Here is a 19610-nt window from a genome sequence, read left to right on the forward strand (position 1 = left end):
ATATGGTAAAAAATTGTTTAATTTATACAGCTTCTATTCTCTTTTTAACATAAATAGATTTCTAAAATTATTCTAAGGAAAAAAGTAAATACGCAACTGTTGCACGTTTTTTTCTTAAGTTCTCTACTGATAAGGCAAACCAACGTGTTGAATCGAACTTATTGGAGAAAATATTTACAGAGCAAATAAGTTAACATTTTTGTAATAAGAGCGTATGTTTGTTAACAGAACTATTTTTTCTGTAAAATTTTTTAATATCCTTGAAATTTATATATTCCAAAAATTAAGATAACGATTAAATATTAAAACAAAAATGAAGAGAAAAGGCTGCGAAACTTGGCTTACCACGAACAATCTGATCCATAAACTGCAAACCTTTATAAATAAATGCCTTAGGAGAATTCTAAAAATTTGATGGCCCCGCACTATTAGAAATTCCGAAGTATGGTCAAGATACCGCAGACTTCCTATAGCAAACGAAATCAAAAAGCGTAAATGGCAATGGATCAGCCTTTCTCAAGGAAGCAGAAGACCTGGTAGGTCCAAGCAAACGTGGAAGCGAACACTAGAGAAAGAAATCCAAGCAAGAAGAAAGACCTTTGAAGAAATTAAAACCCTGGCAAGAAATCGTGACAGTTGGAAAAAGTTGGTTATGACTCAATGTTCCCCTGGGAACGTACTGGAATGAATGAATGAATAAAAGAGAAAAAATAATAAAAAGAAATATTTATTTTTGATATTGCAAAAAAAATGTATAAAAGTGAAAACTATTAAAAAAATAAAATAATATATATACATATGTAATTTATTAATTCTGATTCTCGTATATGTTTACAACATAATAATATTGGGTTCAATATATGTTTTAAATAATAATTTCGCAGTTACTTCTTCAATTATATCATTTTATGTAAATAAAACACACTTTTTAAAAAGATTTGAATCAAATTTTTAATTTACTGCAATGTTTGAACCTAAGGTGTGATCTATTGCAAAATACATATGTCCTGCACATGTGACATTTGACAGTACTGAATCTTTTTAATTGACAGATATTCGTTTTCAAAGCTTCTCGAGAAACTTCTCGAGCGACGAAGCGAAATCAGATCATATTAATTGCCTTGTAATATCATCCTGGTGAAACTATATATCTTCCAAATCCATATGATCAATTTCATGTCAAGAAAATAATTGACAACTCATATGGATGTTATGACCAGTATATACGATTTATGTTACATCTTCATCATTATATAAAAAGGTGCAGGGCTATCACACATTCGAACCAAATGTCACAACATACACTGGAATTTTTCTCAAAAACAATGATCTTTCGACATCCACTTGTGAATTTTCACTGCTATATCCACAAAATGAATAATGAGCCTCAGCACTAAGGAGTATCTGCTATAGTAGATAACAAGTTCATAGTGTACGCTAAACTTTTATCAACCATTCATACTGTAAAATAGTAGTAAGATGTTTTTGATAATAGTTTTGTTTGATGTATGTTAAACTGAAATGTGTCAATATGTCACTAAAAGAGTACAGTCGCATCAGGATAAGAAAATGGATAACCCTTTATTTGTATATAACAACATTTCAGCAACGTATGTAGGTTAATCTTGTTAGCTGCGACTTCACATAGATTTAATATAACTGTAACGATACCAGATCATTGTCAGAGATATAGTAGTTAATAAAGATATGAATCAGTGAAGATATATGCTTTTTAGCGAATTTACAAAATAGTTGACTTCATTGGCATTTAGCACATCAAACGAAGTTTAACTATTTTTTCCAGAAAATAAATAAAAAAATATATATATGGTCCCCAAAATATATATGGTGGTTCGCATGTGAACGTTAACATGATCCAATTGACTTCAAAAGTGCAAAGGCGAAAGAGTTTTAGTCGTTAGTGTACACTGTTAGCATATTTTCGAATGGTACTACCCAATCAGATTCTATTGGTACTGCTTTTATAATTAAAATATAATTAATGTCTTTTATTATTTTATTTTTTATAGAAAAATAGATCTAACGGAATTTGAACTGAATTTGAATCAATTCTATACAGTTTTTATTCCTATTCATTGTCTTTAGAAGTAGAATTGAGTAGAGTTTTATATTATGTTAAGATATAGCATCGAAAAGAAATCTTGCTTTAGCAGCAATGAAAAATAAAGACTTATGTAAATTGGAATTGGGTCTGAATGAAGTATTATATTACAATTAACTTTGTATTTGTAGGTATATGTATTGTTCACACAAACTAAAGCCGTTCAAACTAATCGTGAATTATCAAAAAATGTTGCTTTTCATGTTCATTCGTTTATTACTAGCCCTTACTAGCGTATCGCCCTAATAACTGAATACTGAATACAGTAGAATAAAATTATAAGACATAAGTTATATTTTAAATAAAAAATTAAAGTTTCTTGGAGAAGCTTTAACAATTCAGTTAAATTAAATCATATTCGCATAAGAATAATTAATAAGGTATTTTTTAAATATCTCTAATAAAACTATTCACGAAATAGACAATAAAACTCAAATGGAATTTTAGTGAATCCTTCAATTCAACTGATATCTCCATTATACAAATTATATTGATATACATTAAAAATTCTTAAATTAATATTATAAATTTTGTATATTAAACTAAATTGAAACTAACTCATATAAACTTCGCTGATGAAATAAAGAAACGCCACAGTAGTTTAACAGTAACATAAAATAAAACAATAAAATAACTTTTCATTTTTAATTATTTAGTTTTAATATAATATGCATATGTATAGCAAATATATGTAATGATATATAATATTTTAGTAAAATATTTATGTCAAGTGCTTTGCGAATATTTAAGTTTGCAACATTTGCAGAAGTGCTGTTAACTTAACAGTTGAGCTTTTGCATGCTGTTGCTAACAGACTCGTGTTTAGTGCATACTTATGCAGACTTTTTAACATTCCCTCCTAAAAAGCTCATTTATGTTAGTTAGAGATGTTTATTCATACTTCAGTTTCTTTTTTTTTTCAATTTGCCTTCAACGATTGTTAACTGTTGTAGTTCAAAGTTTGCGTTTCAAGAAAAATGTGCAACAACTTGTTCTGTAGATACGCTTAACTGTTGAACACACTCGTACACGGAGGTTGAATGAAGTACCACATTCATTCACGACGTGTGTTAACTTAATTTGGTTTGAGCTTTTTATTACATCTCATACAAATACACATCTACAAATATCTACTGTGTACATTAGCACAAGTAGACATGTTGGCAACAGCTGTTGCATCTTCATTATTTATATTCTGTATTTGCTTTATTTGAATCTGGAAGGAGAATTTAATGTACGCTTGGCAATGACGAGATAATAGTGCCTTCAGTTTTAGTGCTTTCAGTTTTATTTGATTTTATGTCTTAATAATGACCTCACATTATAAATAAAATAATGACAGTAATAAGGTGAAAATTGATAATTATAAGAATATTAAGAAGCAAAAATTAATGATTAACTCTTTCAAGAACAGAATAATAACAAAAAAAGGTTGCCCTAATACAAAACACAGGGTAAGGACAAAGAGTAATCAACGCTATCGGAGGGTATTTGGCTTACGGCTTCTACACCGAATACAATTCATACATGACTAAATGTCACATCTAGTACGCCGTGATCCTACTTAAGCTAAACTTTGTGGATTTAGAGATGAAAACCCGCAATCTTTGGAGTTGAATGCAATATGCCGATAAATGAATAACACTAAATAAGTGTAAATTAGAACGTTGAACTATTGATATCTAGTATCATAAACGAAGACTAAACTTTATAAAATAATTGTTTTCTTTTTTACATTCTTTAACATTTAATCTTCATTATTTATTTTATATTTTATAATACTTCTATTTCTGCTAATATTGACTACATTATCTATTGAATACAATATCTCAAGTACTTGAAATGATATAATTAACACGTCTTATTTGTTTCATCAAGAATATTTGACTGGCTTTTTATTATTATATTATATTATTATATGTTCATATTTATTATTTGAATTTTAAAGTTATGTGAAAAGCAGCACTCATTTGTATAAAGTGGGAACTCGGTTCCTTAGCGTCTTCACGCAGCATCTTTATCACTATCAGACAGGCAGTAAAATATAAAGTAAAATATGATGTTTCAACCTTTTTTTTCCCTCACATGGTATATGCATATGCTACCTACACAAGATGAAAGACTGAAGTAAGAACAATTGGATTCCACAGAACTGCTTCGAGAATCATACAGTTAGCTCCAGATGAGATAAAAAGTATTCAACAAGCAATATAACCTCAATCTATCTTTTCCAATATCAGATTACTATACTATGTGGTACTATATCAGATTACTATACTATATAGATATGACTATAAATGTTAGTTAGTAGAATTAACTCTAAATTTAATAAATTCCAATTTATGTATCCCATCTATGAAATGGTCATACGGAATTTAATAAAAATCGTATTCCATTAAAAAACGTTTTGAGATGTCAAAACAGCCAAAAGTCAGAACATAACTCGCAACATACTTAAATAAAATTAATCGATTAGTTTCGCATTGATAGTAGGTGTATTCCATATTATTCGGTTTTGGTTTTAGTCTGCAAAACGCCCTGTACAGAAAAATTCATGAAGTTTCCATGAAATGAAGTGATGGACATGTGCTTCATTGTCGACATGTGCATATTTTAAGGTGCGAAGTCTTATTAAAACGTCAACTCTCTTATACCGAAATGTTTAATAGCCCACAGTTTCAAAGCAGCTTTCATTTTTAAATTTTTTTGTAGTAAGTACTTGCAATAATCTTGTCGTCATAGTCCAAAAAAACCGACCATCGATTATCTTACTTCTTAGTACTTCATGAATCTTCTTGCTTTCGGCAGTTAATAGTACCAAGCAACCTAAGACGCAAGTGTATCTTCCACCAACGGTTATTGACCAAATACCAAATACTTTCTACCATTCACACAACATGTTCAAGCTAGCGGAATCGATGCGATCATCACTATCGATATTAGCTAAGCAGCCATATTTTCTATGTTCGATTCTTCAACTATTGTTAATGTAAATTCTATATGGGTTAGGTAAATTACTGAACATAAACGTCTACAAGGACTTGTGTTAGATTGCGGCAAAGAATTTTTCGAAATAAACTCGTAACTCATTGACTCAGATGCAGTTTTTTTCCAAGTATCATTATAGCATTCTGTAATATTATCCATTTTGTTTTGACGTGCTATGGGTTAAGATAGGAAAAATTAATTTAGATTTTTTAAGAGATGTTTCAAAGTTCTAACAATACCACTTGTGGTTTTGTGTTCGAATTATTATACAATACTTGCTGTATCCGATTATATCACTAACTTGGCTAGGCTGATTTTTTCTCGATTAATCGAAATTTAAGCCATAGTGTGAGATTCGATATTGTATTGGCTTAGCTCTTTAGCTAAAATTTTTCAACATTTTCTGGTTAAATGCTTATCGTGATTAATCGAACTTTATGCCATTATGGATAAGGAATAAGGTCCGATATTTTATTAATTTAATTCTTTAGTTAGAATTTTGTCACATTTTCTGGTTAAATGTTTATCTGGGTTAATCGGATTTGAAGTCAGGCTTAGTGATAACGTCTGATATTGTATGAACTTAACTCTTTAACTAAGATTGTGTCACATTCTAGTTAAATATCAGTTTAAAAATTTAATTTAAAATAAAGGACAACTTATGATTTTGTAATTATTTTAATTTTAATTAATTGCTTAATTTTAATTTTGTAATTTTTAATTAAGCAGTAGTTAAAGTTGAGCAATATGTCATTTAATTTAAAAAAGAGTTTTCTGTTTTATTCGTCACTCTTTATATGTTTCATTTGGTAGGATATACATGAGCTGTTGCCAACAGTACGAAAGCTACTATAGTTTAAAGTTAGTTGCAGTTCAATTGGTCCACACTACATAATTGGAATATTATTTAGTTTCTGTAGTATTAGAGAATTTTACACAAAAACACTAAAAGAAAAACTCTTCTTTTATGTGTAGAAAATAAACATTATTTCCAAATGTAACCATCTACTCTACCTAAGTCAATCAAATGCAACACATACTTTTATTTGTTTAATTAAGCCCAAGCCAAAAGGATACTAACTCCATTAAGTTAATTAATTACACTCGACAAAATTCACTTAACTTTTAAACTTTAAAATTTTTAACGAATTAAATCGACTATTTTTAAATTAATTTTTAAGTGAATAAAATCTGTGCTGATTTTCATTCTTCCTACTCAATTTACTTTTGACCTGAATAAAGTAAAAATTTGGTAAACCAGCATTTGAACCCAAACAAAGTACTTCTTTCCCGTCTTTCCCTTCACTCCAATAAACGTTAATAAACCAACAAGAAACTGTTTTGCTTCACATGTGGGCTTCACTTTGGCACTAATAAAATTGTTCCCATTTTTAAGGAAACTAGGCACGGTTTTCGGCTCGTATTTTGTTTGTTACTTTTTGATTCCTTTTTTTACTTCTTTATTTACTTAGAATTTTACGCACGTATGCTTCAGTAGGCGTAAAATCAGGTCCTTATTTCATTACATATAAGTTTTCGAATGAAGGCTACAAATTGATTTTCTTTACTTTTGTCCTGATTTTACAGGATTTATTTTACCGCCACTACTCATAATGTTCGAAAATTATATTTTGTTTATCCTGACAAAAAACAAAAAAAACTTTACTTCAATTTTTGTCTACGTTGCATACGGACAAAGGACAAAGTACTCGTGTGCCTTGTTACTGAAATATAGTACATACAAATATTGACAAGACATAAAGATTGATTTCCGCATAGGAAAGCCAATTTTGCTAATGAAACGTTTGAAACCGTCCAAATGAGCAGAAACTATGGCTCCGCACTCTGTGTAAACCTTTGGATGTGCACCTTTACCACCAATCACTGAAGAAGGACTTTTCACTTGAAAAGTTAAATTTTTTTAACGAAAATTTAATTACGAAATTTGATATACGAACTTAAACGGTCTAAAGAGTTTCGCATTTGCGACAGTAGAAGAAGATTATGGCATCTATCTTGAAGAAAATGTTTAATAAATTTAAATTGTTTCTGATATTTTCATTAAAGCATATTTTAAATGAAGTTTTATATTTTAGATACACACAAAAAGTAATCGAAAAGTAATTAAAACTAATCATTTTTTAAAAAAAAAAATTTTTTTAAAAAAATTTTTAAAGAGGTTTTTCAAACAGTAGTGAACTACAACAACAAAAATTAATTTAATATTATTTTAATTAATTGAATTTTTGGCTGACCATACAGCTGTTTCAAGTATTGCCAAATACCCATCATCAGTGGTCTTGGGAATTAACCTGTATTTAATTATTTATGAATAATTTTTTTGAGACTGCAACTACCAGGAATCGAATTCCTGTCCTGCGAATCAGCGCACCTTAACCAACTGACACGAAACCGTACTTGACATTTTTGTTTTTAAAAAAAATTTTTTTTAAAACTATTTTTTTAAAAATTAATTTTAAAAATTAATTTTTCAAAAAATATGTTTTTCTTATAAATTGTAATTTAACGTCAGTTATGACGATAGTGACTATTTTTTTTTTGTACTACTGTAGTCCTCTTCTCCGCGAAGGACAAAGGGCCTCTACTATAAGGCATAGTGACTGTTTGACTTAATAGAAATTATTGTATTTAATAGAGAAGTTTCGAAAAGAAGTGAACTACAACAACAAAAATTATTTTTATATTATTTTTAATTAATTAAATTTTTGTCTGACCATTCTATCCAGAACTATGGTCTCTTGCATGGAACAAAATTAAATTAAATTAATTATCTGAAAGACAACTCCTTCCGAAAGCAAATTTCTTTCCACGAGCTTATACCACACTTCATTTTTTTTTAAACTATTTTAAAATTATCTTTTCATCTTAAGGTACGTAGATATAAAATTTTTAGCGGTCAATAAGCAGATATGTTTGTTATACTAATATTTAATATTACATATAGATTTAATAAAATTATTTCTTATATGATTATGATAGTTAGTAAACTTTAGATTAAAATTCAGAAGTATTGAGACAAATTTCATGCATCTGCGACCACATAATAATGAAGCTCATGCGGCATTATTACGGAACAAATTCTAAAATGCAATAAATTTAAATAAAAAAGAAAAAATTTAAGTAAAATAAAGTTTTTAATAAGCAAGGTCATAGCAATAATAATGAATACCCTACCAATTTGATTTGTCTATAAAGACACTAAAATAATATCTTTATGCATAGTTTGGAAAAGACTCAGAACACTATCTCAGAGTATAAAAAAAGTATTTACATATTTAAAAATAAAAACATCATTAACATAATATAGGTTTTTGTGACTAGATACTGTTGGTACCTATATATCTGACAACAGTAATTTGAACATGTCAGAGGAATATGTGTTCGAAAGACGATAATTCAGGCAACATATTTTTGTTAAAACAGTTATATAGCTCATAGAACGCATTGAAATCGAATTAAATACTTGAATATCCAATGCAAACAATTATGACCAAAGGTAGATGACCCTCCATAAATAATTGAAAAGGATTAATTTCGAAGATTGATCCTGGATTAACGAAAACCAAGTTTATGTCTGGTGTTTGATGAAATTGGACGATAAACGTTTCATCCAGTCAGAATGAAACGTTTATGTCATCCTGTTATCATTTCGGAAACAGTAAGGGCTACACCATGCAGTGAGTTTTTGTGGATGCAATAGTTGTTCCACAGTTACTTGTAGATATTCGTGGCCTCAAATGTGACAATTTTGTTTATTAATATATTTATCAAACAAAATATCATGTTTGTAAAAAATCGTCAATATTTTTGCAGTAGAATTTTAATATGTTCAGCGGTTGTTAAACAATCCAAATAGTAAAATGACAAATCCAAACTCCTAATTGTGTTAAATCATCTTTCGATTTTTATAACATATTTTAATAATTGTATTTGGTTTAGCGGTTTTTAAACAATCTATATCGAAAAATCCAAACCCTAAACTTAGAGCCACAAAATCATAACTTATAATTAATTAAAACCCTTTATAATTATTTATATGTACCTAAAAGCATTAAATAAATAAATGCATAATGGAAAAGCAGATAAATTGATAAATATATAAATAATTTAAATGTTACAATAAATCTTACACATTCTTATAAAAAGTTTTACTTATCACAAAAATTTATAATTTAGTATTTTTAAAAAATTCAAATTATTTGTTTAAATAAATAATTATGTGATGAAATCAGCATACCAAATTTTCTTTGTAGCGCACTTTCTAAGCACAATGATCTCAAAGGAAAAGTTAAAAGTTTTTACGTAGCTTCTGTGTATACTCGTATAAGGAAATTTCTCAAAGAAAACTTTTTCAACCGAAAAAGTTGAATATACTACGGGTTATTGTTCCCTTAGATTATGAAAAGTAGTTTAGGTAAATGTGAAATATACTTCGAAAGTTTTTCCAACTGCTGTTTGGCATGGAATACGGCAATTACTGAAATGTAAGCACTCTTTTATCTTTAAATATGTGAAGGGAAGCACTTTACTATAGTGCTTATAGGGTCAATAACTTTTTAATTGGCTTACTGATTTGTGAATTGATAAAAATTGAAAAATTTTTTTAAAATATCCTTTAAAAATTCCAATTTCACACTCTTAGTCAAAAACGTGCCTGCACCTCACATATAATAAAGGCAAGTAAATCAGATTTTATATCAAACTTAATTATTATAATTATCAATGTCTACATGACGTCTACTACAGAAACGGATGCGAGTATTATTGAAATTGTCACGTACAAAGGATTTGTGACAGTATGTAAGGATTTTCAGAATTATTTGCCTTCTGTAATTTTGTGTGACAATTTATGTATTCAACACTTAAAGTCGACGTATCCAAGATGTAGTCAAGTCAAAAAGTTTCTAAAGAATAATTTGAGTGAAAACAAACTTAACAAATTTTGACAAATCGTAACATTAAAATAAATCGTATAGTTAATTATTATAATTAATTATACCATGAGCAGAACAAAATAATATCTCAAAGGATTTGAAAAGAAAACTGATGTTTTTATTTATGTTTCATTGTTGAAGTCAAAGATGTGTTAGCATCAATTATTTAAATTAAAATAATTTATATCATGTTATATAGTGCATTTTAGTAAAGAAGGACATTGACTCAACAACAAAATACATTGTAAAACCAGTTTCAGATAATTTTTAGTATTAATTATTAGCTATTCCGTAGCATTTCATAATGAAATTGATTATATCTGTCAGTTTTATCGTATGCTACGTTGTTTACTCAGTACCTGGACAAAATATTAGTCGGATACATGTTCAATAGTACGAATATAATTCTTAGTTTAGCAGGACTGAAATATGTTTAATCATATTTATGTGTTTAAATTAACTAAATGTTTTAGTAAGTCAAATTCTAACAACAATCTGTCCTTTATTACAAAATGAAATAAAATTACGACAATACATAATCAGTGTATATGTGACATGGAAATCGATTTACAGATAATCAATAATCTGTAGTAAAGATTAACAATCCAATCCTTCAGTTTCTATACTGAGTTTTATTTTATATATAATATATGTACCAAATGCTCTTCTTGTTTTAACACTATTTTATTATTTAGATAATTACGAAACTAATGCCCCTAAAATATTTATGGGTTTAACACAGTCTAAAGACTTGTATTAATTTGTTGTAATAATAATTATATTGAAAAACAAAGTTTTAAAAAAATAATTAATTACTTTTATATAACAATTTTGTACTAATGATATCAATTATTAAATTTTGACTGATTTGTCGCTGTTTATTTTAGTTATATATAAATACATCAGTATAAAAACATGTTCATGTGTCTTTTTGGCGAGCTTTGATTTTATGGCTAATGACTATCTAATATTTTTCACTTTATTCATACATAAAACTAATACAGTTATATGGCTTGCAGTCACTTATGGGAGTGGAACCTGGAGATTAATTGATGCCGAAGCAAACAAACTGGTGGTATTTGAAAGAAGGATTATAAGAAAAGTAAGAAGGAAATGAAGACCGAAAGAAAGATGAAGTGATTAGAGCTCAGTGTTCGACATGATCTAAGAGATATGAATGTCTTTAACTGGAAGATGAAAGTCAAAAATAGAGAAGAATAAAAGAATGTAATAAAACGAGCTTAGGTTCTACATGATAACTAATACTCTCGGAAACATACCTCATATATAGAATTAATGTTGGTTTTATAATTGTAAAATGTTCATCCTAATTCATAGAATCATTTTTAATTAAATAAAATTCATGGTTAAGAAATTTTTAACTAAAAGAATTATGTGGCGTATGGTCCCCCTAAATTTGAAGTGAGTATGGACTGCTTAAAATTTTCTTCATTGAATTAATTTTAAAAACGGTGCAAAATTTTGCAATTCATATTCGTAATATGTATGTATATCTATTACATTAGTATATACATAAATCAAATTTATATAAATTTAATTATTTTACTTATTTATTTTAAATATTAGCAAGTACTTCCAGTTTTTTCAATATTCGTTCAAAATTTATATATCATATATGTTTACATTCACCGAACAAAATTATTTAAGTTCACTTTAAATATTTAAGTTATTTAGGTATAAAATTTAAATATGTATTAATAATTTAATGTAATTACTTTAATTTAATGTAATTGCAATTAAAAAAACATTGTTTACCTTTAAAATTAAACTGCAAAATTTGATTTTCAATTAATGTGCGGACATGTGTGGTGTATGCATCAATATAAAAAATTTGTGAATAATGTAAGTTACTTTTAAATATTTTTTGATTAAATTTTTATTTTTGTGCAATAAATGTTTTTTATTATTATACATTGTATATTTAAATTTAGAAATAATAAATGTATTTAACTTTTAAATTTCATAACTGACGCTTCGTTAACTGTGAAATCACGACTGTGAATTTTTTTCACTCTTATTGGAATTGAGTGAAATAACTACATTCAGAGTTACCAGCACTCCGTTTTTAAATAAAAATAGCATTTATATATTAAACATGCATAGATATTTTCAATATAGCTGGGAATATTTTAAGATAATTTTTCTATCCTTAAAAAATATAAAATAAAATTATTTCTACATTAACGTATACACAAAAAAAATATTTTTTTATAATAAATAATTACAATTAATAAATTTTCTTTTTTTGTATATTGTTTTCCTCTATCACTACAAAGTTTTAAGCACCGTTCAAGTTTTTTTGAGTTTTTAAATAAAAGTTTTTAAGGTAATAAGTTTTTTTATGGTAAAAAAATTGCATTAAAGGTAAATTAATTGAATATATTTTTTTATAAATATTTTTTTATATATTTATAATAAATATAATATGTTTGAACAAACAGATTTTATCTACAATTGCTTAAATTAACATAGTAACATAGTAGTAATTTTTTCTTTCAGAGCTGTAAAAAAACAGCATTAACACTGATTGCAACATATTGGCATCAGTTTTAAAATATGTTGAATACTTTTCTTTGACATATGTTTTTTGCTGTATTATGCACAATATAATATATAAATGTTGTAAGCATTAAAAATTAATTAATATAATATAAAGAAAACAAAATGTGTAATAGTAGAGCAATGGTAAGCATTTTTTAACTTATTGTTTTGATATATTACTATTTATTATTTTTGCTTATATGATTTTAACGGATGACTATAATTTTGTAACATATTTTCAGTGATTATTCACAAAAGATTAATTTTTGAATTTGGCTGCACTGAATATTAAGACGTAAAAATTTTTACTAGTAAAACCCAACTCTGAAGATACTAAGAGCGTTAAATTGGATTAACTTGTTTTTTTCGTAAATTGCGAGCATTTTTTTCCTACTCTGATCGGAAAAATTACGGCTTTTATTGTGTACCATATGATTTGTTAATGAAATAATCGAATTTATGGAAATTAAGTAATTGTTTATAATATAATTTTATTTACATGCCTTTACATTTATTTATTTGTGAATTAACATTAAAATTAATTTTAAAGTTAACTCGATATGTGGAACTGACCTGCTAGGTCTTTCGCCCTAAATTTATGTATTTAATATTTTAGTACAAAAATTGAGTATAATTTTAATAAAATTTCCACCTGTTTCTAAAAAGACTCATAAATGCATTATTAATATTGTTGTCACTGTTTGTCTTATGACTTAACATCAGCTACGCTGCTCATGTGACAGCACATATCAGTGTTGCTTGCACAAACTTTCTTCTGAATTAAAAAGTGTGTTCATAATAATATATATATGTAGTTATATATATACTCATAATACTTTATCATTATTATTATTCTATTTTTACACTCATCTTATGTTAGTTTTTTATAATAATATTATGTATTTTGAAATAATCACTCATACATTACTAAAAATTTTTATAACAAATAAAATTTTTCCCTTAATTATTTGTTATGGAAATGGGGTAAACTTGCAACACTGTTCCATGCTCGTTGGCAGCTGTTTTTATTAAGTGATTCAGTTGTTCGCTTTATTTACGTTCGTTTAGAGTGTTTTTATTTTTAACTTAGTTCTCGTCATAATTAAATCTTATGTTTTTATCAGTGTTTATAATTTATTAAAAAAAAAACAATTGTTATATAAACTTTTTTAATACATAAATGCTTTGCTTAAAAGTATTTTCCGTGATATTTTGCAATGATTATTTTTTATGTGGAAAAACCTGAAATTTTCTGCAGTGATAATTATTTGAACTATTGAACTAATAAAATTAGAAATGACTGCTTTCCCTTCCTCAAAGCCATCAAAATATAAATATGTTAGTTTTCAATAAATATTAAACTACATATATTTTAACTTTAATAAACAAACTACATACTGCAACAATAAAAATATTTAAAAAAAAAATTAACTTAAAGTAGATATATAGAGAAATATTTACTTTTTAAAAAAAAAGTGATAAAAATAATAACAACAACAATAAATTAAGATCACCAGACTGAAGGTGAACACAAATTTTTATGACAATTTTGGTTTTTTTTTCTGTTGTTTTTTGTTTAAAGCAAATAAACAGGTATAAACACCAGACTCGAGTACTGCTTTTTGTTTTAAATATTTATTTTATAATTTATGTGTATTTTGTTTAAAAACAAAAAAGCAAAAGCACAAACAAAAACAATAATAAATAGCAAGGCGCAGACAGCGCCAACGTTGTGCAGTAGCACCTTCATCACTCTACCCCTTGACAAAAAAAAACTATGGTGACAGAAACAGCAGCAACAAGAAGAAGAAAACCAACAACAACGACGTTAATGGAATTTATCCGTCCCTGCTGTTAATATTTTTGTTGATAATTTCTAATAATTAACGACTTAATTAGGTAAGCATGAACGCAATAAAGTCACAATTTCTTTCTATACGAACCAGTTCCAAGTGGTTAAAACCGACTTGTAAAAAATTTTTTGTTTATTTTATGTAAAAATTAAGAAAATTAAGAACGAACGAAAATTAAAAAAAAAAAAATAAAAAATGAATCTCTAATTGGCTTATGAATCTCGGAAGTTAAGTTAGACCCTCTGTGCTAATCCATCCATGAAAGTGATGGAAGTTAGCCTATCATTATCTGTGTTTTCGAAAAATAATGAAATTTCTAACACCTTCGCAAAAATTCATTCTGTAGTAATTAATACTATGTTCAGACAGTCAAATTTCCTTAATTTCGTTCAAATGAAATTAAGTTAATTTGGAAAGTGTTCATACTGGCCCAAATTAAGGAAATCATATGTTTTTTTTACATGCTCAAAACACTATTTGTAGTTGTGGAATTTTAATAATTGATTATTATGACTATAAACTATAAAGATTTCAGGTAAATTCTTCACTATATTTTAAATTAATAACAGTTACAGTTTGCAATATTTTTAAAATATTTTCTCGGTTTTATAAAAGTCAGCTGTTTTTAAAAATAAATACCACTTTTTCGTTATCTCAACTTATCTTTTGGTTATCATTTATTTTTTGCATAGTTGCATTTGAAGGTGTTCTGACTCTGAGCTTCAAATTTGGCAGGACACGAGTTCAATTCCTGGTACTTGCAGTCTCAAAAAATTATTTACGAATAATTAAATACAGGAATTATTTCCAAGACCACTGATGATAGGTATTTAGTATTTATTTATTTAGTAATATTATTATAGTATTTAGTAATACTCGAAACAGCTGTATGGTCAGCCAAAAATTCAAAAAATTAAGATAATATAAAAATGAATTTTAGTTGTTGTACTTCACTACTTTTCGAAAAACCTCGTTATTAAAGGATTAAATTTAATATAATACTTGTATAACTATAAATATGTGATAATTATTGTTGTTCCTAAGTGTTGATATCACACATGATACCTACTGTCTCACAAATCTTAAATAATATTTATAATATAATCTTTTTTATAATAATAATCTTTTGATTGGAATAGAAAAGTCTGTGGGTAGATAATGTCCAACCAGTTTAAATCAATCTATACTCAATCTTCTTCTTCTTAGAATGTTTACTCACTCTGAGTGTCAGCGGTCGCATTTATTAACAGTAAGCTTATTTCCACGTAATTTTCATTTTAAGTCTTCAATACTCCAAATTTTTCTTTAATAATACTTAAAATTAATCAAGCTAAACAAAATGTAACATTTAACTTTTAACATTCAATTTCATCATTTTACATTAAACTACAAACAATACAGCATTCAAAAAAGCTCTTAACGATATGTTATTTACTATGCCTGAGTAAAGATCTCTCGTTTGCACAGAGTGTATCAATTCGCCCATAGCTCGAACTCTTGTCCAGGTGCGGATATTCCTTAACCATGAGATACTCAATAAATTTATGCTAATGTGTGTGTATATGGAGCCATATAATTAGAAAGTGTAGGTGAGTTGTCAAAATGAATCGAGGGCCTATATTTTTACCTAAATCTAGATAAAAATTTTGCGCCATCTCATATTGCTAGGCATGAATAAATTTATAAGTAGCTTACGGCAAGCTTAATTAAATTTACCTTGTCTATACTAGTGTATATATGTAAGCATAAAATAAGAGATGCGGTTATGGAAAGAACCCCAATCGAAAGACTGTATTTATACGTCAGAAGTTTATTCAAAAAATAAAGTGAATTTTAATATCGAAAAACATTTACTTATGTATCAATATCTGTATTGTTTCCTTTCAAGTAATCAAGCCCCCATATATTATACACTTTTGCAATTGCTTTTTTTAATTCTAATATATATTTCTATTTCATATGACTTCGAAACTCCACAGGTATGCGATTTTTATTTTCTCAATTGTGACAAATCTCTGTCCTTTTACAAGTCATTCCAGTTTTGTGAAAAAGGAAAGGAAAACCAACTCCAATGATTATACTAAGTTTAACTAAGCCTAACTAACTAACCCACTAACTAAGATATAATTTTTGGTCAAAAAATTGTATTCAAGTAATAGAAACATGCAAAAGTTTTTTTTAGACAAGATCTAGCAATTTTGAACATATATTCTATGCCAGAAACTACCGAAAAAATATTATAAAATGAACCAACCGATAAGATAACATCCTGCAACTTCTCTAATTCTTCTCAATTTGTTTCACTGCTACAACGTTTTCATCTATTGTTGATGTGCTGGGATGTCCAGGGGGCATCGTTATTAATATATTTTCGGTTTTCTGCTTATAACTTGTAGCATTTATAAACATATTTTTGCTTAAATTAGACTCGCGAGACGCCACAGTCAATATTTCAACTACATTAGAGCACTTAATTTTATTTTTCACACATAATTTAATACCGATTCTTTGATCCATTTTTTTTAATTTAATCGAGCAACATTTAAATCTGTTCAAAACAAACTAAATATCCAAAATGGGTGATAGTGTCAACATATATTAGGAGACATCTATGTCAGCATACGAAATAAGCCGAAAATCGAAAGTATTAAGCGTGGAATTGAAAAGAATATAACTGAAACTCAAGTAGAGCCGGAAAATAAGTATATATTAGATATGGCATCAACCGAGCATAAAAAGAAGCCAGTAAGTCTGAAAAAAGTTTAGAACATTTGCGTATATTTCTTTTGCTCTATTATGGCTGTCTACAAGCAATGCAGATATAATGCGTGAAGGATCAGTAAAAGTATTAATCCACTGAATCCACTGTCGACATTTTGAAGCTATCGTGCTATTGGATAATCAGTTTAAAATATGGTTTCAAAAAATATATAAAAAAGAGGAAAACAGCTCATATAATTAAATTTTAATTCACAGCTTTGTTGAATTCTACAGTTTAACTATTTGTGCAAACACAGCTGTAATCTGGTTTTTGAATTAAAAAAAATCTGTTTTAAAAGTTTGTAAATTCTATTAACATGATTCATTAATTAAATGGTCAAATTAATCTTTTTACCATTGTAATCTTTTGAATCTATATGTTTTATCCATAACCATTACTGGCAGAGGCAATTACAGTTTTCGCATTGAAAACTTCAATATGAAAAAGCGATGATCATTACCTTTTCAATAACTGTAATCAATTCTTTTTGTTCCAATATCATATCTCTCATATGTTCAGCCAATAGAGCTGCTATAGTCATTATTTATCATAATGCGATTTAAACATTAGGCTAGACAATAGCGACTCATAATATATTTGTAATCCTATCAGTCATACCACCCTAATTGGTAACAGTCCCGATTTTGCTACTGTTTATGGTTGTAAAGTTTTGGAATATACGTGAATTTTCCAAAATTTTCTTATTTTTGTTTTGTAATAATTTTTAAACAAAGCACTGATCTTAATAAAATATTCCCAAATATTAAATAAGAGATAACAATATTTTTAAGAATCTCTTTAATTTTTTTTAGTCTTTAAAGATCAGATCAGACATAGATAATAATAGAACTTTTTTTATTGTAAAAAGCACAACAACAGAGTGTTATATTTTACCAAAGCTATATACATATATATAGTTACAAATCTTAAATTTTTTTCCCCATAAGAAAAGTGTTTGGAACTCAATATGGTGTAGTTATATCTGATTAACCTTATCTATCACCTGTCAAACAAAAGGAAAATATTCCTAAGGTAACTATTCGTTTCGAACTTATTGTATTTCAAACAACTTTTCTTCAGAAATATTATATAGAAAAGATTAGAATAGTGAACCCATTCTCTTCTTATTTATCCGTAAACCTAATAGTTCATTATTCTACCATAAATATGTTAAAAGTGCTCAAGGGCATGTTAATCTTGTACCACTGATCTCATATACTATATTTAACCACAACGCAATTTTACAATAGCCACAGTCACTAAAAAATAATACATGTTTATATAAAATGAATTTATATTAATTTAGTTGTATATATCAATGGATAAAATAAACTGTATAACCACATAATTTTTATTGTACATAACATAAAATTAATGAAACAATTGTCCAAACACAAACTGAACATAAACATTTTTAAATTCTTGATAAACACCTAATTTATTTACTAGTAAACAGAATGTTATTCACATATAATTTTAATACTGACCATTAAAAATAATTTCTCTACTCCAAGTCACTGACAAAATGAACAGAAAACACTAGAATTACTCACTCTGACAATGTTAGCTCTTGCAGAGTATAACTAAAAAAAAGAGCTGAATTTATATGTAACCTACGATAAAATCTTTATTATTCTTTTAATAATTGGATATGTCTTTAAAATAATATGTGATATAGTTATAGCAGTAGACATCTCCAAAACTATTATCCAATCTATAATTTTTCAAATTTGGAAATCTATAAATAACTTTATAGTAGCACATCGGAAGAGTGTCAGGATCTCATATCGTATTTCTAACTTTTATGTGTCGCTTAAGTAGATGAGATAGACTTCTCATCTATTGAAGTCTAGATAGACATAGACAACTATTCACTCTCTATCTATTAATAGAGAAAACACAGTACTTTTTTTTTATTGTTTGTTCTCTTTCTATATAGTAAATATCTTAGTAATTGTAATTCTATGTATCCTATAAAACTAAGTACCTACATTTACATCATGATGATGAAAATCTATTTGCTTATTATGTTATAAAGGTTCATTTGATAATATTCACTTCTATGGTTATGTTTCAGTTTTCGATGGAGAGCAAATAATAACTATTCGATTAACGTCTAGACAGATATAGACATCTATTCACTATCTATCTATTTATAGAAAAAATATAGAACTTTTTCTTTTTTTACTGTTTGTTCTCTTTCTATAGAGTAAATATCTTAGTAATTGTAATTCTATGTATCCTATAAAACTAAGTACCTACATTTACATCATGATGATGAAAATCTATTTGCTTATTATGTTATAAAGGTTCATTTGATAATATTCACTTCTATGGTTATGTTTCAGTTTTCGATGGAGAGCAAATAA

General features: G+C 27.1%; 1 protein-coding gene across 1 annotated transcript in view; it reads left to right on the top strand.

Annotated features, from left to right (window-relative positions):
* The first annotated feature begins 14093 nt into the window (after positions 1–14093).
* LOC119674738 overlaps positions 14094–19610 on the top strand; it is a 10247-nt gene continuing 4730 nt past the window's right edge. Inside the window, exon 1 of the mRNA XM_038085894.1 lies at positions 14094–14526. The gene's annotated coding sequence lies outside the window, so the exon portion shown is untranslated. The remainder of the gene's footprint in view (positions 14527–19610) is intronic.

Source organism: Teleopsis dalmanni, chromosome 2 (genome assembly GCF_002237135.1).
Source record: "Teleopsis dalmanni isolate 2A chromosome 2, ASM223713v2, whole genome shotgun sequence".
NCBI classification, from domain to species: Eukaryota; Metazoa; Arthropoda; class Insecta; order Diptera; family Diopsidae; genus Teleopsis; species Teleopsis dalmanni.